Source organism: Ranitomeya variabilis, chromosome 2 (genome assembly GCF_051348905.1).
Source record: "Ranitomeya variabilis isolate aRanVar5 chromosome 2, aRanVar5.hap1, whole genome shotgun sequence".
Classification (NCBI taxonomy): Eukaryota; Metazoa; Chordata; class Amphibia; order Anura; family Dendrobatidae; genus Ranitomeya; species Ranitomeya variabilis.
The window spans coordinates 830167074-830194857 of record NC_135233.1 but is presented as its reverse complement, the minus strand read 5'-3'; the positions used below and the strand labels follow the sequence as shown (position 1 = coordinate 830194857).

The 27784-nt window shown below is 42.1% G+C and overlaps 1 protein-coding gene and 2 long non-coding RNA genes across 4 annotated transcripts in view; 1 reads left to right on the top strand and 2 right to left on the bottom strand.

Annotated features, from left to right (window-relative positions):
- The window catches only part of CSMD1 (CUB and Sushi multiple domains 1), a 2858343-nt gene that overhangs the window by 2240746 nt on the left and 589813 nt on the right, over positions 1-27784 (bottom strand). The window lies entirely within an intron of this gene.
- On the bottom strand, positions 1365-2199 carry LOC143809947 (uncharacterized). Its single transcript, XR_013222552.1, has 3 exons — positions 2067-2199; positions 1759-1832; positions 1365-1491 (listed from the first exon to the last, which is right to left on the bottom strand). It is a non-coding gene; the product is annotated as an uncharacterized LOC143809947 (long non-coding RNA).
- Positions 8281-9037, top strand: LOC143809946 (uncharacterized). Its single transcript, XR_013222551.1, has 3 exons — positions 8281-8413; positions 8648-8721; positions 8989-9037. It is a non-coding gene; the product is annotated as an uncharacterized LOC143809946 (long non-coding RNA).

Genomic DNA, 27784 nt, shown 5'->3' with positions numbered 1-27784 from the left:
GATCCTGCACTGAGACTAGGCTAATACCCTATGATAGAGTGGGCGACCCATTCCTTGCGAATAGACCCACCGACGATCCTAGGTTAATCTCAAGCTAAGAACCCTGCTGAGAAAGCGAAAACGCGAAACGCGCGTCCAGGGGAGCCACACCAGGAGGGGGAACCTTGTTGCAGCCAATCCTACATGGGTAAGCCTGAAAACATATATGGCATATTCTGTATGTCTGCATAGTCACTCACGTGAAGGGGATACCGGCGGGACCCTGTATAGGTTTGCGTATGGGTTATAGCTGTCAAGGATACAGGCATATAGGAGGTGTATTACACACTATCCTCCCCTTGTGGTGTGTTTTATTGGTAAACCATCATGTCTCTTTTCTGTAAACTGCTTGTTTGTGCAGAGTGCTTACAACACTTACTGCAGTAGTAACTTTGATGTTGTTTAGGATACGTTATTTAATAAAATTTATACCTTTTATACATAAAAATATGGTATTATGGATATTTTTGCTCCGTTTTTTGTCTATAAGTGTTGTTTGGAGCCATCCAACACTGTTAACGCCTGGTAGGCGTATAGGGAGAGTATATGAGAGTTTCTCTCCAGTACTATGTAATGTGGTGCTTCACGATTTTGTATTTAATCTCAAGCTAAGACCTATAGATAGGGGGAAAGAGGTCCCTAAAAGATCTAAGGACTGGGTATAAAAACAGGCCACCTCCTAATAGAAAATACAGAGAAGGCTGCAAAAACCAACAGAAAGCAGAAACTAAGGATAGCAGAACCGGGGGTCCCAGAACTACACAATATCAAACACAGAAAGCTATCAAAGCACCTAGCCAGAACTCTAGCGGATTAACACTGTTGTCCAGCAAGGACTGGGAGGCAGGTGCTGGGTAATAAAGGGTGATACAATCACCTGACCTAAAACAACCCAGCACCAGGGGAAAAAGACCAGCAGCCAGAAAACCACAACAAGATGTCGGATGGTCAAAAACAAAACAGATTCTAACTGTAGTGTCAGGAGAAGTAACTGAGAAGTTGTTGTCGGTCCCAGATATATCTAATAGCACAGGAGCAGCAAAAGCTAAGGCTGTATTCAAGATTCTGCAGGATTGTTAGCTCTTGGATAAAGTGAAGTTTATGTCATTCAAAAAGACCAGTAGTACCATTGATACAAAGGTTGATGCGTGTGTCCTCTTGCAACAGAAACTGCAACAAACAACTACGGAGATTGACATGTGGGCACCACATTCATCAACGAGGGTAATGGTGTGCACTCTGGTCAAGAGGGTAGAGGTGCTGGTAAATCAGACCGTGAGGTCAAGTCAATAGTAGAGAAAAAAGTACCGCACACTCAAAGTTGATATGATGTGAAAAAGGGGATATGCCAAATTTATTTACACACAAAAAAAGGAACAACAATTGCCACTGTGATAGTATGTAGAAAGGAACCCGACGTTTCGACCCTCCCGGGTCTTATTCATGGGGTTACTAGGAGGCAAATAAACAGTATAAGTAGCTGTTTGTGACACAATATGCAAAGAAAACAAAAATAAGAACAAAAAGAAATAAACAAGATACCAAAATACAATCATAAAACATTATATACAATATATACAAAGCAACCAGAGGTAGCGTCGGGGGTACTCTGAGGAGCAGTGAGTGGTAAGTTTATGGTAAAGAGGTATTTCAGGCACATTGGCGATTCACTGCTTAATGAAAGAAATTCACTGCTTAAGATAAAAAAATAGCGTTTACCTTAACTCTTTTGGTACACATATAAAGGTGTGGCAGTGTTAGAAGGCAAGACAATGGTCCTTTTAAGGCATAACCTGTCATCATAACAAAGAATCAACATTATGTGGTGCATATGCAATGAGACAGCATTGTTGTAGTGTGAATATGGGAGGGTTTTTTTATGGACATGTTTAGTCATGAGGGTTAAGGGTCAGTCCCAATAAGATATATTGCAATGAGGTATAGGGTCCTTAGTGACTAATGGGCAGTGCATGTAGGAAACAAAGCAGAAGCAACCCCATTATTATAGAGGGAAACATAATGGATACCTTGTAAATCCAATGGTGGCTCCTATGAGATAAGTAGAGGAGTCCTGTTTAAGGTAGGCTGCGGGGGTTTCAGCTTGCAGAGCTGTCCTATAGATAAGGGGTAGTGGGTTAGAGGTATAGCAAGAGGGTGCTGAGGGAAGGGGCGGAGGGTCCGTGTACCTGTACTATCCTGGGTCTGGGGGTCAGCGGCGCATCCCGCGCCCAGCTGTGTGGTCCTGGATTGGCAGTGAGGACATGCTTGTATGTCCTCCATAAATACCGCCGAACCGGAAGTGCGCGGTTCCGGACCGGAAGTGACGCGGTCACATGGTCCGCGCGTGCGCACTGAGTGCTGCTAAGCTAGTAAGGGCAGGAGGATGCCCATAAGTGGGAGTTCTAGCTCAGTGTGCGGCTGTGAGGGGATGTATTGGAGCTGCAACACTGTGTATAATGGGGGGCGGAGCAGCCAGACAGCTGAGAGCTGTGCAATTGTGTAAAGGTTTAGGTGACACAAAAGAAGGAAAGCCCGTTAAGGACATATTAAATGGGCCATGTAGAGATATTATACTGGAGCAAATGTAAAGAGATGATAAAGGAAGGTGTAAATAATATATAAAAAAATGAAAATATTATTAACGAATGCAGAAAAATAAGGAATAAAAATTATTTCATGATGAACATTGAAAAATAAAGAATAAAAAATAAAAAATAAAAAGTAAAAAAATAATAAAAATGAAAATTGATAATATATAGTCTAGAAAAAATAGAGGGATCTGACCGCTTATGAGGAACTCACCTAATTAGCAGGGGATTCAACGTGTCTGGAAGGTAAAAAGGTAGAGATTAGTGTATTTATTGCAGTACCCAGTCTATTTCCCTGTTGAGACCCTTGGGGGATAGGGTCTCAAGCTTATGAATCCAAAACGTCTCTCTTAGTTTTAATTGTTTGACGTGATTTCCACCCCTCCTGGGTCTGGGGACTCGTTCGATTATCTGATACTTGAGTTGTGCCACCGTGTGTTTGTGTTTAGAAAAGTGTTCAGGGATGGGTAGCCAGGTTTTGTTGCAACGAATGGTGGATTTGTGGCTCGCTATACGATCTTTTATGTGTTGTGTAGTCTCACCTACATATAGCAAGCCACATGGGCATTTGATGATGTAGACAACGAAATTGGAATTGCATGTATAGTAGCCACGTATGGGATATGATTTACCTGTTCTGGGGTGTGTCACGCTGTCAGACTTAATGATATTTGAACATGAGGCGCAGCTGAGGCAAGGAAATGTTCCATGTCGTTGTGGGGCCAGTACAGTCTGGTCAGAGGTAGGGTGTAGGCTACCGATGTCTGCCCGAACAAGTCTGTCTCTAATGTTGGGGGCCCTTCTATTGCACATAAGGGGTGGTGTGGAAAAACTGGCTATATTAGGGTAGGCTCTTGCTAGAAGGGACCAGTGTTTTTTAATGACCATTTCTACTTTGGGCATAAAGGGGTGGAAGGTATGCACAAAAGGTACCCGATTTTCATTGGTGCGTCCCTGGGAAGGTGAAAGTGGCTGGAGAGCACGTGTCCTTTCTCGGTTGAGCAAGTGTTGAGGGTAATGTCTCTCCCTGAATTTGTTGGACATGCTATCTAGGCGTGTATGGAGTACATCAGGATCAGATACTATCCTTGCTACCCTCGTAAATTGGGATCGAGGGAGGCTGTCGCGTGTAGCTTTTGGGTGGCAACTGGAATAGTGGAGAAGACTATTGCAGTCAGTCGGTTTGGAGTAAAGGTCTGTTGAGAGATGGCCATATCTGTCCTTATGTATAAGGGTGTCCAGGAAGGGGATCTGGTTAGGATCATACTGAATGGTGAATTGCAGTTCTGGATAGATTGAATTCAGGGTTTGATGAAATGCCTGGAGTGTGTCAGTTGGTCCAGTCCAGATAAAGAAGATGTCGTCTATATAGCGAAGATAACAGCCTACGTGTTGGTTGTATCGGTCATCTGTGTATATGTAATCCTCCTCAAAGGCATTCATGTATGCATTGGCGTAAGCCGGCGCAACGTTTGAACCCATTGCGGTGCCCTGGCACTGTACGTAGTAAGTGTCTTCATATAAGAAATAATTTTCATATAGGACGAGTCTCAACAGGTCTAGATAGAGGTGTATTGAGGTGGGGGATTTGCCCGAGACCTCCAGCAGCCGTTTGGTTGCCATGATGCCTTTTTCGTGGGTAATGGACGTATACAGACTATTGACGTCCATGGTGACTAAGAGACTGTCTGGAGGAACATCCACCTGTTGTCGTATTATGTTCAGAAAATGTCCTGTATCTAATACGAAAGATTTGGTAGTTTTGATTAGTGGCGTCAGAGTTTTTTCTAAATATATTGATAAAGGTGAAAGTATGGACTCGGTGGATGCCACTATGGGGCGACCGGGGGGATTGGTTAAAGACTTGTGTATTTTTGGAAGGATATAGAAAACTGGAGTGATGGGGTATGGATTAGAGAGAAATTTAGCTGTCTGTTGATCAATAGTCCCATTATCAATGTGAATATCAATCACAGACTGGATTTTTTTGCGGATCTCAAAGATAGGGTCTCTAGGGATAATACTATATGTGCTGGTGTCTGACAATTGGCGTAGTATTTCAGTAGAATACAATGTACGATCCATGATGACTAAGGCCCCACCCTTGTCCGCTGGTTTGACAACAATGGTTTTGTTATTTTGTAATGACACAAGTGCCTGTCTCTCAGAGGGTGTCAGATTAGAGCGTGTAGGGAAGAAACCAAGGCGATGCTGGTGGGATAGATCTTTTACATCCCTATCCACAAAAGAGATAAACGTTTCTACAGCATGGAACGTCTGGGGTGGGTTGAAGGAACTAGGGTTCCTCAATCCCAATGTTGTAAGGGGGATCTCCGCAACAGAGACGTCCCCGTTGGGAGACACTCTGTTCTCGGAGCCTCCCGCCAGAGTCCCAAAGTGAGTTTTGAGCCTCACGAGACGATAGAGTCTTTGCAGGTCCCTCTCCAGCTGGAAGCTGTCCCAGTTGGGGGTAGGGCAGAATGAAAGTCCTTTCTGCAGCAGAACGAGTTCCGCAGGGGATAGCGTATAACCTGAAATATTGATAACTAGGTTAGTGGTCCTACCTGTGACCGGGTTGTCATTTTTTCTCGATCTTCTTGTCGGTCTATACGCTGATGTCCTCCCCTGCGGCCTTTGGATAAAAAACGAGGTCTGTTGGAGCCCGTAGATGAGTCGCTTTCCGTGCTGAAAGAGCCTGTCTTGCGCTGATATGGACGACGCCACGGCAACAACCCTTTCATTCATTCTGCCCTACCCCCAACTGGGACAGCTTCCAGCTGGAGAGGGACCTGCAAAGACTCTATCGTCTCGTGAGGCTCAAAACTCACTTTGGGACTCTGGCGGGAGGCTCCGAGAACAGAGTGTCTCCCAACGGGGACGTCTCTGTTGCGGAGATCCCCCTTACAACATTGGGATTGAGGAACCCTAGTTCCTTCAACCCACCCCAGACGTTCCATGCTGTAGAAAAGTTTATCTCTTTTGTGGATAGGGATGTAAAAGATCTATCCCACCAGCATCGCCTTGGTTTCTTCCCTACACGCTCTAATCTGACACCCTCTGAGAGACAGGCACTTGTGTCATTACAAAATAACAAAACCATTGTTGTCAAACCAGCGGACAAGGGTGGGGCCTTAGTCATCATGGATCGTACATTGTATTCTACTGAAATACTACGCCAATTGTCAGACACCAGCACATATAGTATTATCCCTAGAGACCCTATCTTTGAGATCCGCAAAAAAATCCAGTCTGTGATTGATATTCACATTGATAATGGGACTATTGATCAACAGACAGCTAAATTTCTCTCTAATCCATACCCCATCACTCCAGTTTTCTATATCCTTCCAAAAATACACAAGTCTTTAACCAATCCCCCCGGTCGCCCCATAGTGGCATCCACCGAGTCCATACTTTCACCTTTATCAATATATTTAGAAAAAACTCTGACGCCACTAATCAAAACTACCAAATCTTTCGTATTAGATACAGGACATTTTCTGAACATAATACGACAACAGGTGGATGTTCCTCCAGACAGTCTCTTAGTCACCATGGACGTCAATAGTCTGTATACGTCCATTACCCACGAAAAAGGCATCATGGCAACCAAACGGCTGCTGGAGGTCTCGGGCAAATCCCCCACCTCAATACACCTCTATCTAGACCTGTTGAGACTCGTCCTATATGAAAATTATTTCTTATATGAAGACACTTACTACGTACAGTGCCAGGGCACCGCAATGGGTTCAAACGTTGCGCCGGCTTACGCCAATGCATACATGAATGCCTTTGAGGAGGATTACATATACACAGATGACCGATACAACCAACACGTAGGCTGTTATCTTCGCTATATAGACGACATCTTCTTTATCTGGACTGGACCAACTGACACACTCCAGGCATTTCATCAAACCCTGAATTCAATCTATCCAGAACTGCAATTCACCATTCAGTATGATCCTAACCAGATCCCCTTCCTGGACACCCTTATACATAAGGACAGATATGGCCATCTCTCAACAGACCTTTACTCCAAACCGACTGACTGCAATAGTCTTCTCCACTATTCCAGTTGCCACCCAAAAGCTACACGCGACAGCCTCCCTCGATCCCAATTTACGAGGGTAGCAAGGATAGTATCTGATCCTGATGTACTCCATACACGCCTAGATAGCATGTCCAACAAATTCAGGGAGAGACATTACCCTCAACACTTGCTCAACCGAGAAAGGACACGTGCTCTCCAGCCACTTTCACCTTCCCAGGGACGCACCAATGAAAATCGGGTACCTTTTGTGCATACCTTCCACCCCTTTATGCCCAAAGTAGAAATGGTCATTAAAAAACACTGGTCCCTTCTAGCAAGAGCCTACCCTAATATAGCCAGTTTTTCCACACCACCCCTTATGTGCAATAGAAGGGCCCCCAACATTAGAGACAGACTTGTTCGGGCAGACATCGGTAGCCTACACCCTACCTCTGACCAGACTGTACTGGCCCCACAACGACATGGAACATTTCCTTGCCTCAGCTGCGCCTCATGTTCAAATATCATTAAGTCTGACAGCGTGACACACCCCAGAACAGGTAAATCATATCCCATACGTGGCTACTATACATGCAATTCCAATTTCGTTGTCTACATCATCAAATGCCCATGTGGCTTGCTATATGTAGGTGAGACTACACAACACATAAAAGATCGTATAGCGAGCCACAAATCCACCATTCGTTGCAACAAAACCTGGCTACCCATCCCTGAACACTTTTCTAAACACAAACACACGGTGGCACAACTCAAGTATCAGATAATCGAACGAGTCCCCAGACCCAGGAGGGGTGGAAATCACGTCAAACAATTAAAACTAAGAGAGACGTTTTGGATTCATAAGCTTGAGACCCTATCCCCCAAGGGTCTCAACAGGGAAATAGACTGGGTACTGCAATAAATACACTAATCTCTACCTTTTTACCTTCCAGACACGTTGAATCCCCTGCTAATTAGGTGAGTTCCTCATAAGCGGTCAGATCCCTCTATTTTTTCTAGACTATATATTATCAATTTTCATTTTTATTATTTTTTTACTTTTTATTTTTTATTTTTTATTCTTTATTTTTCAATGTTCATCATGAAATAATTTTTATTCCTTATTTTTCTGCATTCGTTAATAATATTTTCATTTTTTTATATATTATTTACACCTTCCTTTATCATCTCTTTACATTTGCTCCAGTATAATATCTCTACATGGCCCATTTAATATGTCCTTAACGGGCTTTCCTTCTTTTGTGTCACCTAAACCTTTACACAATTGCACAGCTCTCAGCTGTCTGGCTGCTCCGCCCCCCATTATACACAGTGTTGCAGCTCCAATACATCCCCTCACAGCCGCACACTGAGCTAGAACTCCCACTTATGGGCATCCTCCTGCCCTTACTAGCTTAGCAGCACTCAGTGCGCACGCGCGGACCATGTGACCGCGTCACTTCCGGTCCGGAACCGCGCACTTCCGGTTCGGCGGTATTTATGGAGGACATACAAGCATGTCCTCACTGCCAATCCAGGACCACACAGCTGGGCGCGGGATGCGCCGCTGACCCCCAGACCCAGGATAGTACAGGTACACGGACCCTCCGCCCCTTCCCTCAGCACCCTCTTGCTATACCTCTAACCCACTACCCCTTATCTATAGGACAGCTCTGCAAGCTGAAACCCCCGCAGCCTACCTTAAACAGGACTCCTCTACTTATCTCATAGGAGCCACCATTGGATTTACAAGGTATCCATTATGTTTCCCTCTATAATAATGGGGTTGCTTCTGCTTTGTTTCCTACATGCACTGCCCATTAGTCACTAAGGACCCTATACCTCATTGCAATATATCTTATTGGGACTGACCCTTAACCCTCATGACTAAACATGTCCATAAAAAAACCCTCCCATATTCACACTACAACAATGCTGTCTCATTGCATATGCACCACATAATGTTGATTCTTTGTTATGATGACAGGTTATGCCTTAAAAGGACCATTGTCTTGCCTTCTAACACTGCCACACCTTTATATGTGTACCAAAAGAGTTAAGGTAAACGCTATTTTTTTATCTTAAGCAGTGAATTTCTTTCATTAAGCAGTGAATCGCCAATGTGCCTGAAATACCTCTTTACCATAAACTTACCACTCACTGCTCCTCAGAGTACCCCCGACGCTACCTCTGGTTGCTTTGTATATATTGTATATAATGTTTTATGATTGTATTTTGGTATCTTGTTTATTTCTTTTTGTTCTTATTTTTGTTTTCTTTGCATATTGTGTCACAAACAGCTACTTATACTGTTTATTTGCCTCCTAGTAACCCCATGAATAAGACCCGGGAGGGTCGAAACGTCGGGTTCCTTTCTACATACTATCACAGTGGCAATTGTTGTTCCTTTTTTGTGTGTAAATAAATTTGGCATATCCCCTTTTTCACATCATATCAACTTTGAGTGTGCGGTACTTTTTTCTCTACTATTGGCACCACATTCATGACCTAATTATTGCAAGCATGTTTGATAAATTGTGGCCGCCATCAACAGGTCCAAATATAATTTGACATGTTTTTTATTGTCTGAAATCAACTGGATAAAGTCAAGTTTTCAGCTGAAATGGAAGATGACATAGTTTCAACCAAGCTAGGACCGCATTTGTAGATCATTAATAAATCAATGTAATGTAGCATAACATGCTATTATAACCAAGTTTCGATTGCATTTGGAGCATTTGGAGTTTTGATTGCATTAATAGAGCTGTCACTACTGTGAACTGGGCACACCTCTGTGGGCTGCACAATTCACAGTAGTGGGAGTGTTCTGCTGCCATTTTCATGGAACCTTTTGGCTGTCGACTACTCTCGATTTGTCATCTGTCATTAGGATCTGCTAACAGAAGAAGCATTGCTTGCAGCAGAACAGATCCTAGATTGACAGGAGTAAAATGCAGGAGAAAAGCGTGGGCAGAGTAGCAGAGACTGCAAAGACATTAAGGCTACTTTCACACTAGCGTCGTGCACTGCACGTCACTATGCGTCGTTTTGCAGAAAAACGCATCCTGCAAAAGTGCTTGCAGGATGCGTTTTTTCTCCATTGACTTGCATTAGCGACGCAGTGCGATGCATTGCCACACCGTCGTGCGATGGTTGCATCGTGTTGCGTCGGACCATCGCCACCAAAAAACGTTGCTTGTAACGTTTTTTGGTGCGTCGTTCCCGTCTTTTCCGACTGCTCATGCGCGGCCGGAACTCCACCCCGCCTCTCCGCACCTCACAATGGTGTAGCGGATGCGTTGAAAAACAACATCCGCTGCCCCCATTGTGCAGCGCATTCACTGCTAGCGTTGGTACGTCGCAACGACGCAATTCATCGTGCGTCATCTGACGCTAGTGTGAAAGTAGCCTAAGGAGGAACAGTGTTTGATCAGCATTGTCAGAGCAGGAGCTGTTGGCAGGAGCTGTGACTCATCCCTCAGTAAGATAAGATAAGAAGGAGCTGCAGGTCTGAGTGAATGGCCAGGCATTGTGGAGGAGGGTGAGAGATACATGTAGTCTGGATGAGAGAGACATATGTAGTATGATGGGTGAAGGATGAGTCACAGCTTCTGCCGACAGCTCCTGCTCCAATAAAGCTGCACCAGATGTCTTCACAATTCCATTGGTCCACAAGGCTGCTGAGTCCACTGTCTTCTGCTCCTCTGTAAACAAGCTGTGCTTTCGATGCAGTAACTGCTGGTGATAGCAGATTACAGGGCAGTCGCCCACAAAATGGCTCTGCCCTGTGATGCTACTCTTCATTTCGCCCCAGAGATACTAGAACACCCAAAAGGAGAGGGAAATGGTGGTCAGCAGTTACTGCCCCAATTTTCCAGCTAACAGTAAAGCTGGTAACTAGTACTGTCACTTATACTTGAAGGTTCGGTGTCTCTGTCACCACATTGCCAGAAAATGACTTGACATTACTGCAAAAACTTGTAGTATGCAAAGCAATCAACACACCCGTAGCTGAGGCAGCAATACAAACTTTCAACTGATACCTTTAGTACCTCATTGAGATTATGTTGAGTCTGGCTCTTTTTGGCAGTGAGGTTTGAACCACAAAAAAGGTTCAGATGTTACTGGCTCTGCAAAAGGAAGGCAACAATGTCTGCTCAACTTGCATGCAGCTTCCTGAAGACCTTGTGTCACACAAGAGGCTTCATCACTTCATATTGTCCAACACAAAAAACTGTTTGTTGCACTGAAAATAAATCAAGATTTTCTTCATCAAGATCACTGTCTGCGGCACACTAATGCAAATTACATCAATGCATCCTCAAAAGTCGCCGGATTGAAAATTGGGAATGATGCCGCCAAATGCTACATTGCACTCAAGAGTATATTCAATTTATCACTGAGCACTCAAGAAAACAAAAAATAGTTTATTCTCCATTGTGTGGAGAATCATCATCATGACTATCCTGAACCAAATAAAGCAAATAATTGTTAGTTTTGTGATGATTGAGAATCACACCAAAGGGAATTATTCTCAGGGATGAGACCTAAAAATGTGCACTAAATTTTTTTACGTCCTCATTAATATATATTAATAAATTAGTAAATTTATATAAGCATATTTGCATATTCCAAAGACATAGCAGCACAGCCTCTTTGTGTGCTATATCCTCCAATTGAAACTAACTCAGTGCTCTTTCCACAAGTTTCCAAACAAAGAAAAGGCAGCACATTTGATATGTGAAGAAGTGAAAAGGATCCTTAATTCAGCCATACAGTTCAATTTGATATTTGGAACCTTTTTGAAGTCAAGATTCCCCAAGGCAAAACTGATCCATCGGTAATTTCCTCACTTTATTTTATGCTGCACTCTGGTGTCATATGTCTAATTTTAATGCTATATATATATATATATATATATATATATATATATATATATATGACAAAGGCAGCGTGACGAAACGCGAGTTGGGGAGGGTGCCATCCAGGAAACCGGGATAATATGAGCACTGTGAGTATGTTATGATTATGATCACATTATGTTTTACATTATCGTCAGTCTCTTTTCCCGTGTGCCAACATTTGCGGTTATTAACACTGACACCTAGTGGTATCTTGTACACTTCACATTCTAATCTAATGGATATTTGAACTCCCTTGTATCCCTTGATATTTGAACTCCCTTGTATATTCTTTTGCACTCGAGCACTTTCTCCATATGAGATTACCTTTTTGATGGAGTATTAGATACTTTTACTATAATTTTTTACACTCCATGTGTGGTATTTAGTAATATAGATTTATGATAATCCTGGTTTGGTGCGCCCTTTATTTATTTATCTATTGTACATCATCTTTATTAATTTTCCCTGCATTGTTATTTTTATTATTTTTTGTTGTTTACCTGATGTATTAATAAAATTTATATAATTTTATAATAACTACTTTGGACTCTTGGTCGGGTTTTTTCTGTTTTTTTGTTTGTCAATTTTTCCCAATTGTCCTTCACTTTTGAGTCTGGCTTCCCTAATAGGTATGCACAATTATATTTTATATTATTATTATTATTATTATTATAACTATCACCACATATTATTCTATAGAGCTTTATTTATTTTTTCTATTTTGGGCAGCCCCTTCATTTTGGTATATATATATATATATATATATATATATATATATATATAGACATATTTAAAACTTTCCTTAACCAACAGAAATAAGCTGATATTCTTGAGAGTGGTCACATACATTGTCATACATTTCTTTTTACGTAACAGGTCTCTGATTGAAAATAGAGAGGAGGTCTGTGAAAAAAATATGTCTATTTGTTATTTTAGGACATAAAGCTTTTGTATTTATGTGACAGCCCATTTAAGTTTAAATTCAGCTGATGCTACATCTAGAGTGATTTCATTTCCTTTTTATCTGTTTATGCATCTTCCTTCCATTTCCTTTAAAGTGAACCTGACACATGAAACGTGCTACTCAATTCATGGGCATCATGTATCAGGCACTTACTGAATATGTGACTATGGATGAGCATGTTTGACTATGAAACGCTGCAAAGTTTCAGAGAAAAACATATTTTAAAAGCCTCTGCGGATGAAGACCGTGATGTAAACTAGACAGGTTGGTCCCAGGTGGTTTCTCCCTTTCTGCTGCTCTGGATTGAGAGGTCCCTTCCCAAACACACATATAGGCAAACCAGCGGGAGGGGAGAAGCCACTACGGACCCACCTGTACGATTAGTCTATAATGCGTTCTTGGTCTTTGTTGGGACATGATTACATATTTCATAGGTTAGTACATTGTGAACTATCTTGGTAATATTATCTGCCTTTGTATGTAGTATTTACAGTAAATATCTGTGCAAACGTCTCTTTTTACACTTACTGTCTCTAATTAAAATACATGATAAAGAAAAATAAACTTCATGAAAGTTATCCTGTTCATTTAGACACAAACTGAATGTGAACATTTTTAGAACAGTGATTAGTAATATATGGAATATGCTTTAAGTGCATTAAGTCAAGGTTAATCGAATCTCAGCAGGTGCCTCACACTAATATGATTTTGACTTTTCCTACAGAATTAACATGCTTTAATACTCGTTTGTAAGTGACACAAAACGAAATAATTAAACAGTGGAAATCACAAGGTCTTTGTTCTTGATGCTCAGTAAATTCCTGATTACTAAAGAAATTTGATTTTAACTTAAATTGCTATGATATTGCGTCTCATTTATCAAACTGTCTAAAAAAAAAATATCTTTGTTGCCCTTAGAAACCAGATTTCTGCTTTCATTTCTTAATATGCTTTGGTAAAATGAAAGTTGTACTAATTGGACGCTAAGGGTGGCAATCAGTTTTTCTTTTAAATAAACATAATTCTGCTCCATTACACTTCTATACAGGAGATGGCATTTTAAGATTGATATCACCAAATATTAAATCCTGAGAAATATTATATTTGAGTGTTTGAGGTTATAATGAGCCCTTCTGTTATGACCCCAATGGCAGAGGGTCGCAGAGGTTATTACCAAGTCTGCACACACAAAAAACCTGACCGTATAACTGATCCTAGCACAACAAATAGCAGTAGCCGGGGAACGTACCTACGTTGGTTCTAGACGTCTCGCGCCAGCCGGAGAACTAACTAACCCTAAAGGGAAACAATAGACCTTTCTTGCCTCCAGAGAAAAGACCCCAAAAGTTGGATACAAGCCCCCAACAAATAATAATGGTGAGGTAAGAAGAAAAGACAAACGTAAGAATGAACTAGGTTTTAGCAAAGAGAGGCCCACTGACTAATAGCAGAATATAGGAAGATGATTTATACGGTCAGCAAAAACCCTATCAAAATTTCCACGCTGAATATTCAAGAACCCCCGAACCGTCTAACGGCACGGGGGGAGAATATCAGCCCCCTAGAGCTTCCAGAAATATCAGGAATCACATTTAGTACAAGCTGGACAAAAATAAGAGCAATGCAAATAACCAAAAAATAAGGAAGCAGGACTTAGCTTATTTTGCAAAGAACCAGGACCAGCAGACAGGAGCAAACAGAAAGGAACTGATTACAACGATGCCAGGCACCAGACTGAGAATCCAGGGAGTTTAAATAGCAACACCCCTGGACTAACGAACCAGGTGGGTACCAAGCTGGGGAAAGAAAATCAAAGTGTCATGTCGCTAGTGACCACAAGAGGGAGCCAAAAAGTTCAATTCACAACAGTACCCCCCCTTAAGGAGGGGTCACCGAACCCTCACCAAGACTACCAGGGCGATCAGGATGAGCAGTGTGAAAGGCACGAACCAAATCGGCCGCATGAACATCAGAGGCGACCACCCAGGAATTATCCTCCTGACCATAGCCCTTCCACTTGACCAGATACTGAAGCCTCCGTCTGGAGAGACGAGAATCCAAGATCTTCTCCACCACGTACTCCAACTCGCCCTCAACCAACACCGGAGCAGGAGGCTCAACAGAAGGAACCACCGGCACAACGTACCGCCGCAACAAAGACCTATGGAACACGTTGTGAATGGCAAACAACACCGGAAGATCCAAGCGAAAGGACACTGGATTAAGGATTTCCAAAATCTTATAAGGACCGATGAAGCGAGGCTTAAATTTAGGAGAGGAGACCTTCATAGGAACAAACCGAGAAGACAGCCACACCAAATCCCCAACGCGAAGTCGGGGACCCACACCACGGCGGCGGTTGGCAAAACGCTGAGCCTTCTCCTGTGACAACTTTAAGTTGTCCACCACATGATTCCAAATCCGCTGCAACCTATCGACCACAGAATCTACCCCAGGACAGTCAGAGGGCTCAACATGTCCCGAGGAAAAACGAGGATGAAAACCAGAGTTGCAGAAAAATGGCGAAACCAAAGTAGCGGAACTAGCCCGATTATTAAGGGCAAACTCAGCCAATGGCAAGAAGGTCACCCAATCATCCTGATCTGCAGAAACAAAACACCTCAAATAAGCCTCTAGAGTCTGATTTGTTCGCTTAGTTTGGCCATTAGTCTGAGGATGAAAGGCAGATGAAAATGATAAATCAATGCCCATCTTAGCACAAAAGGATCGCCAGAACCTGGAAACAAACTGGGATCCTCTGTTAGACACGATATTCTCAGGAATGCCGTGCAAACGAACCACATTCTGAAAGAATAGAGGAACCAGATCGGAAGAGGAAGGCAGCTTAGGCAAGGACACCAAATGGACCATCTTGGAAAAATGATCACATACCACCCAGATGACAGACATGCCCTGAGACACCAGAAGATCTGAAATGAAATCCATGGAAATGTGTGTCCAAGGCCTCTTCGGGACAGGCAAGGGCAAGAGCAACCCGCTGGCATGAGAACAGCAAGGCTTAGCTCGAGCACAAGTCCCACAGGACTGCACAAACGACCGCACATCCCGTGACAAGGAAGGCCACCAAAAGGACCTAGCCACCAAATCTCTGGTGCCAAAAATCCCCGGATGCCCTGCCAACACCGAGGAATGAACCTCGGAAATGACTCTGCTGGTCCATTTATCAGGAACAAACAGTCTGTCAGGTGGACAAGAGTCAGGTCTACCAGCCTGAAATCTCTGCAACACACGTCGCAAATCCGGAGAAATGGCCGACAAGATAACTCCCTCTTTAAGAATACCAGCTGGCTCTGAGACTCCAGGAGAGTCAGGCACAAAGCTCCTAGAAAGAGCATCAGCCTTCACATTCTTTGAATCCGGTAGGTACGAGACCACAAAGTCAAAACGGGAGAAAAACAATGACCAACGGGCCTGTCTAGGATTCAGGCGTTTAGCAGACTCGAGATACATCAGATTTTTGTGATCAGTCAAGACCACCACACGATGCTTAGCACCCTCGAGCCAATGACGCCACTCCTCAAATGCCCACTTCATGGCCAACAACTCCCGATTGCCAACATCATAGTTCCGCTCAGCAGGCGAAAACTTCCTAGAAAAAAAAGCACATGGTCTCATTATAGAGCAACCAGGGTCTCTCTGCGACAAAACGGCCCCTGCACCGATCTCAGAAGCATCCACTTCAACCTGAAAGGGAAGTGAGACATCAGGCTGACACAAAACAGGCGCCAAAGTAAACCGGCGCTTCAGCTCTTGGAAAGCTTCCACGGCTGCAGGAGCCCAGTTAGCAACATCAGAACCTTTCTTGGTCATATCCGTCAAAGGTTTAACAACGCTAGAAAAGTTAGCGATAAAACGACGGTAGAAGTTAGCAAAACCCAAGAACTTCTGAAGACTCTTAACTGACGTGGGTTGAGTCCAATCATGAATAGCTCGGACCTTGACTGGGTCCATCTCCACCGCAGAAGGGGAGAAAATAAAACCCAAAAAGGGAACCTTCTGCACTCCATAGAGACACTTTGAGCCCTTGACAAACAAAGCATTCTCACACAAAACCTGAAACACCATCCTGACCTGCTTTACATGGGAGTCCCAATCATCAGAAAAAAACAGAATATCATCCAGATAAACGATCATAAATTTATCCAGGTACTTCCGAAAATATCATGCATAAAGGACTGAAACACTGAAGGGGCATTAGAGAGCCCAAAAGGCATCACCAAGTACTCAAAATGACCTTCGGGCGTATTAAATGCAGTTTTCCATTCATCTCCCTGCTTAATGCGCACAAGGTTGTACGCACCACGAAGATCTATCTTGGTCCGACAACAGAGGCAAAGGATACTGAAATTTAACAGTGATTTTATTCAGAAGCCGATAGTCTATACAAGGTCTCAAAGATCCGTCCTTCTTGGCCACAAAAAAGAATCCCGCACCAAGAGGGGAAGAGGATGGACGAATATGCCCCTTCTCCAGAGACTCCTTGATATACGAACGCATTGCGGTATGCTCAGGTACAGACAGATTAAATAATCTTCCCTTAGGAAATTTACTACCCGGAATCAAATCTATAGCGCAGTCACAGTCCCTATGAGGAGGAAGAGCACTGGACCTGGACTCGCTGAATACGTCCTGATAATCAGACAAATACTCAGGAACTTCCGAAGGAGTAGAGGAAGCAATAGACACCGGCGGGGAATCGCCATGAATTCCCTGACAGCCCCAACTTGACACAGACATTGCCTTCCAATCCAAAACTGGATTATGGGTCTGTAACCATGGTAGACCCAAAACGACCAAATCATGCATTTTATGCAGAACCAGAAAACGAATCACCTCCCGATGTTCAGGAGTCATACACATGGTTACCTGTGTCCAAAACTGCGGCTTATTTTCCGCCAATGGCGTAGCATCAATACCTCTAAGAGGGATAGGATTTACCAACGGCTCAAAAACAAAACCACAGCGTTTGGCAAATGAAAAATCCATAAGACTCAGGGCAGCACCTGAATCCACAAACGCCATAACAGGGTAGGAAGACAATGAGCAAATTAAAGTCACAGACAAAATAAATTTAGGTTGCAAATTACCAATGGTGACAGGACTAACCACCTTTGTTAAGCGTTTAGAGCATGCTGATATAACATGTGTAGGATCACCACAGTAAAAACACAACCCATTCTGACGTCTATGATTTTTCCGTTCATTTCTAGTCTGAATTCTACCACATTGCATTAAATCAGGTGTTTGTTCAGACAACACCACCAGAGGATTAGCGGCTTTGCGCTCCCGCAAACGCCGGTCAATTTGAATAGCCAGCGCCATGGAATCATTCAGACTTGTAGGAATGGAGAAACCCACCATCACATTCTTAATGGCTTCTGAAAGGCCATTTCTGAAATTTGCGGCCAGAGCACACTCATTCCAGTGAGTAAGCACGGACCATTTCCGAAATTTTTGGCAATACACTTCAGCTTCATTCTGGCCCTGAGAAATAGCCAGCAAAGCTTTTTCTGCCTGAATTTCAAGATTGGGCTCCTCGTAAAGCAACCCGAGCGCCAGAAAAAACGCATCAATATTTGCCAATGCCGGATCTCCTGGCGCTAACGAGAAGGCCCAATCCTGAGGGTCGCCCCGCAAGAAAAAGATAACAATTTTTACTTGCTGAGCTGAGTCTCCAGACGAACGAGGTCTCAGAGATAGAAACAATTTACAATTATTCCTGAAATTCCTAAACTTAAATCGGTCTCCAGAGAACAGTTCAGGAATAGGTATTTTAGGTTCTGACATAGGACTACAAGTAACAAAATCTTGAATGCCCTGCACATGAGCAGCAAGCTCATCCACACTAGTAATCAAAGTCTGGACATTCATGTCTGCAGCAAGCTCAAGCCGCTCAGAGATAAAGGGGAGGAAGAAAAAAAAAAAAAAAACTCAGAATTTCTTTTCTTATAATCCCACTTCTGCAATGCATTAAGTATTACTTTTGGCCTGGCATACTGTTATGACCCCAATGGCAGAGGGTCTCAGAGGTTATTACCAAGTCTGCACACACAAAAAACCAGCTCATAGGGCAGTGGTAACTAGGCTGACCGTATAACTGATCCTAGCACAACAAATAGCAGTAGCCGGGGAACGTACCTACGTTGGTTCTAGACGTCTCGCGCCAGCCGGAGAACTAACTATCCCTAAAGGGAAACAATAGACCTTTCTTGCCTCCAGAGAAAAGACCCCAAAAGTTGGATACAAGCCCCCAACAAATAATAACGGTGAGGTAAGAAGAAAAGACAAACGTAAGAATGAACTAGGTTTTAGCAAAGAGAGGCCCACTGACTAATAGCAGAATATAGGAAGATGACTTATACGGTCAGCAAAAACCCTATCAAAATTTCCACGCTGAATATTCAAGAACCCCCGAACCGTCTAACGGCACGGGGGGAGAATATCAGCCCCCTAGAGCTTCCAGCAATATCAGGAATCACATTTAGTACAAGCTGGACAAAAATAAGAGCAATGCAAATAACCAAAAAATAAGGAAGCAGGACTTAGCTTATTTTGCAAAGAACCAGGACCAGCAGACAGGAGCAAACAGAAAGGAACTGATTACAATGATGCCAGGCACCAGACTGAGAATCCAGGGAGTTTAAATAGCAACACCCCTGGACTAACGAACCAGGTGGGTACCAAGCTGGGGAAAGAAAATCAAAGTGTCATGTCGCTAGTGACCACAAGAGGGAGCCAAAAAGTTCAATTCACAACACCCTTCTTAAAGAACTATCAAATTGATAGACCTTTTTACAATAGGCTACTAGTGTCTTAACAGAAAGAAAAGTTTTTTTCCAAGCTCTGTAAAGACGTTCAGCGGTAAAAGAATTGAATGTAAATGTTATATAGGCAGCACCTGCGCAGTTTGATTTCATGACTGAGCTCCAATTAAATGGTGCCTGAGGTGGCAAATGCACAGATTGAGACCTCAGCCCAATCATGTCTGCATGAAGTCGAGATCTTGAAGTGCGCATGTGCCTCCTCATGCTCCATTTTATTGAAGACCAGCCATGAAATCAAACAGCACACGTTCCACCCACTACAATGATTGTGTAGACACAAAACATTAAAAAAGAGGTAGGTCAGTGAAAGCTCAGTATTCAGGAAAAGCTTGGCACTCAAATGGATGCAATTTTTTTAATGACAGTGAGGTAATACAGTAAAAAAAGAAAAGGACACAGTATCCAGCAGACTGTGTAGTCGAAATTTCCAATGTTTAGAGATTAGTGGTGATGGTGTGAATATCTGTGCCTTTTCTCCATTCTCTTAAGCAGTGTGTACACTGATGAAGGTCTCCAGAGATCGAAATGTCTGTTTTACTGTACTACCTCAAGGCCGTTAAATTGCTAACAATTTGCATCCGTTTGAGTGCTAAGTTTTTGCGCACCTATAACAGAAGTGCTGCAGTTCTTCTATTTTAATGAAGAGTCAGTGACCTGTCAATGAACACTGGAGGAAGGTGGAGGGACCAGAGCTGGAGGAAAAGACTCTACCCACAGTCCAGCCCTTGTGTGCTGAAATATCATTGGAAGAAAACTTTAAATCCTAATTAAAAAAGAACCACAGATCTGATTGATTCAACAAAAGCATCAATTTAATTAGTATAGCAGAGCTATTGTGGGCAGGCCTTTGCTTTACATTGCTTAATCCTGCTGACAGGTCCTCTTTAAATACATTAAGAAGGGCTATAAGAACTGAAGAGAACCCAAATATGTATCTGAAGAGACTATTATTAAGAGCAAATAGCGGGCTTGACAAATATTGAATACATTTGTAAACAGAACTTCTGGATTGGCTAGGATCCAGCCACATAAATGTAATAGTGGTGAAAGAGTCTTTAACCCCTTTACGACTTATAACATATATGTAACGCATAGGTCATGTCCCTGCACCTTATGCAGGCTCCGGCGATGAGCATGTTTTCCAGCACATGACAGCTGATTTAATTAGCTGAAATGTGCCCCTAACAGCTGTGGGTAGAATCAAGATCCATTCATGGCTATTAACATGTTAAATGCTGCTGTCATGTCACCGGAAGCATGTCAATAATCGGCGCCCCTGTCACATGAATGCGGGGCGCTGATGGGTTGACATGATAACCCGGGGTGTCTGCAGGAGACCCTGGAGAGTTTCATTATTGCTCTGCTATGAGCGCTGCCCATTGGCAAGCGATCATAGCAGATTAGTATTTTTCTACACATAGCAGGTCAGAAGCCCTGCAAAGTGTTGCACAAGCAGTCAAAAGATTGCAGCTTGAGGTCTCCTAAGAAGCATGCAAAAAGTGGAATAAAAAGGTTTTTAAAAAAATAAAAAAATAGAGTTTAATCACCCCCTTTTGCCCCATTCAAAATAAAACACTAATAAAAAGAAATACACATATTTTGTATCGCCGTTTTCAGAAATCCCTGATCTATCAAAATATAAAAAGTATTAATACAATTGGTAAACGGCGTAATGAAAAAAAATCAAAACACAAGAATTATGGGGTTTTTTGGTTGCCGCAACAATGTAATAAAATGCATTGACCAAAACATTGCATCTACCCCAAAATGGTATCAATAAAGATGTCTGCTCAGAGCGTAAAAATAAACCCCCACCCAGATACCAAAAATTGGAGACACTACAGGTCTTGGAAAATAGCACCATTTTTTTTCATCACTTAAATAAAAAAGAACCTATACTTGTTTGGTATCTGCAAACTCATAATGACCTGGATGATCATAACGGCAGGTCAGTTTTAGCATTTAATGTACATGGTTAAAAAAAAATGGTGGAATTACACTTTTTTGGAAATTTCACCACGCTTTGAATTTTTTTCCGTTTTACACTATATGCTAAAATCAATAGTGTCGTTCAAAAGTACAACTCATGCTGAAAAAAACAAGCCCTCACATGGGCATTTTGACCAAAAAATGAAAAGTTATAGCTCTGAGAAGAAGGAAAGCAAAAAACGAAAACACAAAAATGGAAAACCTCAAGGTTTGAAGGGTTAATAGGTGAAAATTATAATATTTAATTATCTTATTCAATCAACAGAGTAAAACATGATATTTTGGTTTTAAATCCTGGACTTTCACCAGACATACACTGATTGTGGCTAGTACATGGAAAACTGGATAGAGAGAAACAGAATAATGGATATAGTTACATGAAAACCGTTGGTGAATCTTCATTGATCGTTTTTGCGTTATCGAGTTTGCTATTCTTTTTACATCTGTCCAGTCTTCCCTGTTCTATCCACATTTCTTTATATGTCTGATAAACGTCTCTCATTTAAGACTGAAATGTCACGTTTGACATTGTGGATTGAATAACACGAATAAATATTATCCTTACGTATTAAAGAATACCAGATTCTTTCTGTTTCACATGGAAGAATTTTACAGATAATTTATAGAATTTCTATGTTATATGTTCAAATCCTAATAAAGTGATGATTTCTTCTATGTCAAAAAGAATAAGATTTGCTGTTTTTTTATCCTTTTGGAAATAGCCGACGCTAGACTGAGCACTCACAGGAGCTATCAGTGACTACTTTGCTCTTCATAATAGAAATATCAAACATTACATTTAACTCTAATTATCAATTTTATGCAGATACTGGAATGTAATATGTTTTCATATGTGTTTTAAAGAATACTTATTATATTAATCCCTACTTTGGTAGTTGTAGAAAAATATCAGATATTTTGCAACTACAAATTTGTGTAAGGCCACAATCAAACATTCAATATTTGGTCAGTATTTTAAATTATAATAGATACATGTGCACTTTTCACCTTTTTCTGATTTTGGCTTACAAATACTGATGTAAAATAATGACCAAATATTGAATGTGTCAACATAGCCTAACCTGAATAATTTCTACTCCTTGTTCACCCAGTGAGCAGACTCTAGTGGGTATGATGACAGAGCAATGCTGTGTTCTTTGAGCGAGTACATTGCGCAGCCCACGTAGTACATTGCGCAGCCCACGTAGTACATTGCGCAGCCCACGTAGTACATTGCGCAGCCCATGTAGTACATTGCGCAGCCCACGTAGTACATTGTGCAGCCTACGTAGTATATTGCGCAGCCCACGTTGTATATTGCGCAGCCCATGTAGTATATGGCGCAGCCCACGTAGTATATTGCGCAGCCCACATAGTATATTGGCAGCCCACTTAGTATATTGTGCAGCCCACGTAGTACATTGCACAGCCTACATAGTATATTGCGCAGCCCACGTAGTATATTGTGCAGCCCACATTGTATATTGCGCAGCCCACGTAGTATATTGCACAGCCCACATAGTACATTGCGCAGCCCACGTAGTACATTGCGCAGCCTACGTAGTATATTGCGCAGCCCACATAGTATATTGCGCAGCCCATGTTGTATATTGTGCAGCCCACATAGTACATTGCACAGCCCACATTGTACATTGCGCAGCCCACATTGTACATTGTGCAGCCCACATAGTATATTGCGCAGCCCATGTAGTATATTGCACAGCCCACATAGTACATTGCGCAGCCCATGTAGTACATTGCGCAGCCTACGTAGTATATTGCACAGCCCATGTTGTATATTGTGCAGCCCACGTAGTACATTGCGCAGCCCACATTGTACACTGCGCAGCCCACATTGTACATTGCACAGCCCATGTAGTATATTGCGCTGCCCATGTAGTATATTGCGCAGCCCACGTAGTATATTGCGCAGCCCACATAGTATATTGCGCAGCCCATGTAGTATACAGCACAGAGCCACGTAGTATATTGCCCAGCCATGTAGTATGTAGTATATTGCCCAGACACGTAGTATATTGCCTAGCCATGTAGTATATTGCCCAGCCACATAGTATATAACACAGCCCATGTAGTATATTGCCCAGCCCATGTAGTATATAGCACAGCCCATGTAGTATATTGCCCAGCCACGTTGTATATTGCCCAGTCCATGTAGTATATTGCCCAGCCACGTAGTATATAGCAGAGCCCATGTAGTATATTGCCCAGCCCACGTAGTACATAGCAATGTGGGCATCATATCCCTGTTAAAAAAAAGAAATAAAATAAAAAATAGTTATATACTCACCTTCTGGAGCCCCCGGATCCAAGAGAAGAGGTTACCGACGCTGCTCGTGCGCTCCAGTCTCAAGAGTGCATTGCGGTCTCGCGAGATGATGACGTAGCGGTCTTGCGAGACCTCTACGTCATCATCTCGCGAGATCAAAGCATGGACCGGTTACCGGAGCGTCGCGAGTGGGAAAGGCCTGTTGTTGATCTGGGGGCCGACGGACGGTGAGTATATAACGATTTTTTTTTAATTATTATTTTTAACATTAGATCGTTTTACTGTTCATGCTGCATAGGCAGCATGAATAGTAAAAAGTTGGTCACACAGGGTTAATAGCAGTGTTAACCGAGTGCGTTACACCGCGGTCAACGCTGCCACTAAACCTGTGTGAGCACAGACTGGAGGGGAGTACGGAGCGGGCACCGACTGCGGGGAGGAAGGAGCTGCCATTTTTCCACCGGACTGTGCCCATCACTGATTGGTCGTGGCTGTTTTGCCACGACCAATCAGTGACTTGGATTACATGACAGACAGAGGCCGCGACCAATGAATATCCGTGACAGACAGACAGACAGACAGAAGGACGGAATTGACCCTTAGACAATTATATAGTAGATGAGAATACTACAGCACCCGCCACGTGACTCTTTTGTGACTTTTGTTTGCTATTTTAGTTGAAGCGGATTAGATTTGGAATAAAGAGGTTTTTGAACATTTACAGAGATCCTCTAGAACACATATGTCACACTATTGCCTGTTGGCTAATATTGGCCTGCAGGGCGAGAGTTTTTGACCCACAATGCCGGGCAGGTCCCCAACGCAAAATACGCCCTTGCCTGGCATCGCACTTTCATCCAGCATCGCACATTAAACTATATTGGCATTCTAGATGCCAATACAATTGATAGCAATGATGGAGAAGGGAGCATCAACTTACATTTCCTCTCCCATCATTCCCCCTCTGCATCTGACAACTCAGCACAGTGGGAGCAATGATATCATAATAGCTTGCCTGCTGTACTGAGGTGTGCAGAGAATCTGAAGACACCTTGAAGAGACTGGAGCAGCAGAAAAACAGGCAGATGTGAGTATTTATTTATTTTTTATGTTTTTTATGTGGTATCCATTAATATGTGGGACTTTGATATACTATATAGAGCACTATGTGAGGTCATTATACTGTATAGAGCACTATGTAAGGCCATTATACTGTATGTAGCACTATGTGAAGCCATTATACTGTATGCAGCAGCATGAGGAGCCCATTATACTGTATGGAGCACTATGTGGTGCCTTTTATACTGTATATAGCACCATGTGGAGCCAATGTAACGGCAATTCAGAGCCCTGTTATACTGTATAGAGCACTATGTGGGGCTCTATACACTGTATGGAGCACTTTTTGTGGCCATTATACAGTATGAAGGGCTGTGTGAGGATTATAGTTAGAGAATCCTACTGTGATGCGGTCACCATTTTTTATCAGGGGGATTGAGAGGTTGTTCAGTAGGGTCATCATACCATGCGTGTGGAGGAATTCACTGTGGGGGTATTATACTGTGAAGAATAATATACGGCACTCTTGAATTGTGGGATGTGGTGCTCAAGTTGGGTGTCCAATCCATCCAATACAAAGTCAAATAAACTTGGCGCTCAGACGGAAAATCACTTTGAGAATAAGGTTCCTTTTATTTTAATCAGCATTCATTATTATTAAACATTTTCAGTCCTACTAGGGACTTTCATCAGAACCGAATGCCTATGGATGAGGAACACAAGTAATCCAGCGTTTGTGTACACATTTAAATAAGGTCATTAGGCCATATGCTTTTTACTGCTGTTACATAACCTGCTATATTATTCCAATATTTTATTTTAAGATCTATTAATTGAAATGTACCTTGTTCATAGCACAACCCCTTTAAGTTTCATGGCACAACCCATTTAAGTTTGTTTCCATATGAAAAAGTTCATCTTTACATTTGATGATAAGGAAAAACTTCCCCAATTGTAGACTTTAAAAAAAAAATAATTGGCCCACGACTTTGTCCAAGCTTTTAATTTTCGGCCCTATGTGTATTTGAGTTTGACATTCGTGCTCTAGACAGAGAAAAGATATAATATATAAATATATTACCAATTTTTTCATTAACAAATGCACTAAATGTGGCTTAAAATAATACATTTCCAATTTGCAGTAAAGAAAAACACCGGAAGAATTTTCAGGAATTAGCCAATGCACTGTATTAACTACAATTACTTGCACTACAAAAGTAAAGCTTAGATAGCATCTCTAATAAATGTCTGGTTGCATAAAACAGAATTGTTTTAACAGCTATAATTGTTTTCATATTAGTTTTTACAGATCTGTGGCAATATACTAATTGCTCTTAATTTCAGCAAGATGAAGTTGATAGTTATATTGCATTACAAAAACAAATGACACTAGCAATTGCTGTAGCAGGAAACTTTGGGTTTAAGATTATCTAATCTGTTTTATTGCAATTGTTACATATTAACATTTTAAAACATATAAACAAATATGAAGCATACATATGATTATAACTAAAATGAGACAAGCAAAATCAGTATAAAAGATTATTTTATACATCGTCATAATTGTGAATATCTGCATATTAAGTACTGAAGCTTTATTCATGTTTTGCAAAGTTTTTCATAAAATATATGCTACCGGCAGTAACTAGCTGAGTAGTGTTTTTTTATGGTTGTGCTTATTCCATAAAGCATACATGTGTTAAAGCCAGCATCATTTTTAGTCATATTCTTTATTTTTAAAGAGGTACCATATTTTCAGACTATAAAATGCAATTTTTTCCTCCAAAAATGTGGAGGAAAATGGGGAGTGCTGATGGGGCCATGCATTCCAGGATAAAGATGGGGCCATGCATACCAGGATGGAGATAGGGTCTCTGCATACCAGGATAGGGATTCTAGCCAATCATGCCAGTATAAGGGTGGGGCCATGCATACCAGAGCTGAGATGGGGTCCCTGCACACCAGGATAGAGATTGAGGCCAATCTTACCAGGATAAGGATGAGGCCATGTATACCAGGACAGAGATGGGATCCCTGCATACAAGGATGGGGATGAGGGGGCCATTTATACCAAGACAGAGATGCGGCCCTACATACCGGGATGGGGATGCGGGCCAATCATAACAGGATAAAGATGGGACCATGCATGCCAGGACAGAGATGGGAGCCCTGCATACCAGGATGGGGATGAGGGGGCCCTGCATACCAGGATAGAGATAACATGCATACCAAATAAGGGATGTTAAGTATAGAATTGACCACATTCTTTGCTTCAATTTTTTTTCTAATTTCCTTTTCTAAAACCTAGGTGCGTCTTATTGTCCAGTTAGTCTTATAGTCTGAAATTTATGGTACAATTATGTGCCTTGACTGCACTCACATTTTAAATGAGAATGGAACAGATTTAAAGTATAAAACAGAGAGATTTGCTTAGTGCGACTAATCTAGCACGGCATTGCCGCAATTACATGCAGGGACCTTGGCTGCACTGCCTACATTTAGATGATTGGTATAACCTTGACCAATGAATTAAAGAAGTTATTTGTTTTGTTCTCTAAGGGATCATGCACATGAGTGTATTTTTTTGTCAAAATGCAATCTGCTAAAATGTCGCACTCTGACAAATGTTATTCTATGGGGCCATGTCCTATTTTTTTCTCAGATAGATTCTGTCCGAAGGTAAAAAATTACACCATGGCTGAGTTATGTCCAAAATTTGGATTTCACTAGACTATGCAAGTCAATAAGTCTGTGGAAATCGTCAGCCTTCACTTGGATGACATCCAAGCACAGATCAATTTTCATGTTCTGACTGTTAGGGCTAGCAGAACGCACTGAGTAAAAATAGATGTTTATTATAAATGGTGCGTTCGCAGCCCGGGGTCCACCGTGCAGGAGAACCTGCTGCTAGTGAATGGTGGCACTGTTTGGCGGTATAGACTAGCTCTGTTACCTCAAAGAGCAGCCATGAGAGGAAAGCACTGCGCCTTGTTAGCCTCACAGGAGCGCAAGCTTGCTGCCGAACTGATAGCAGTCAGTGGTTATGCACACACACAATCTCCTCACCGGAGAAGCC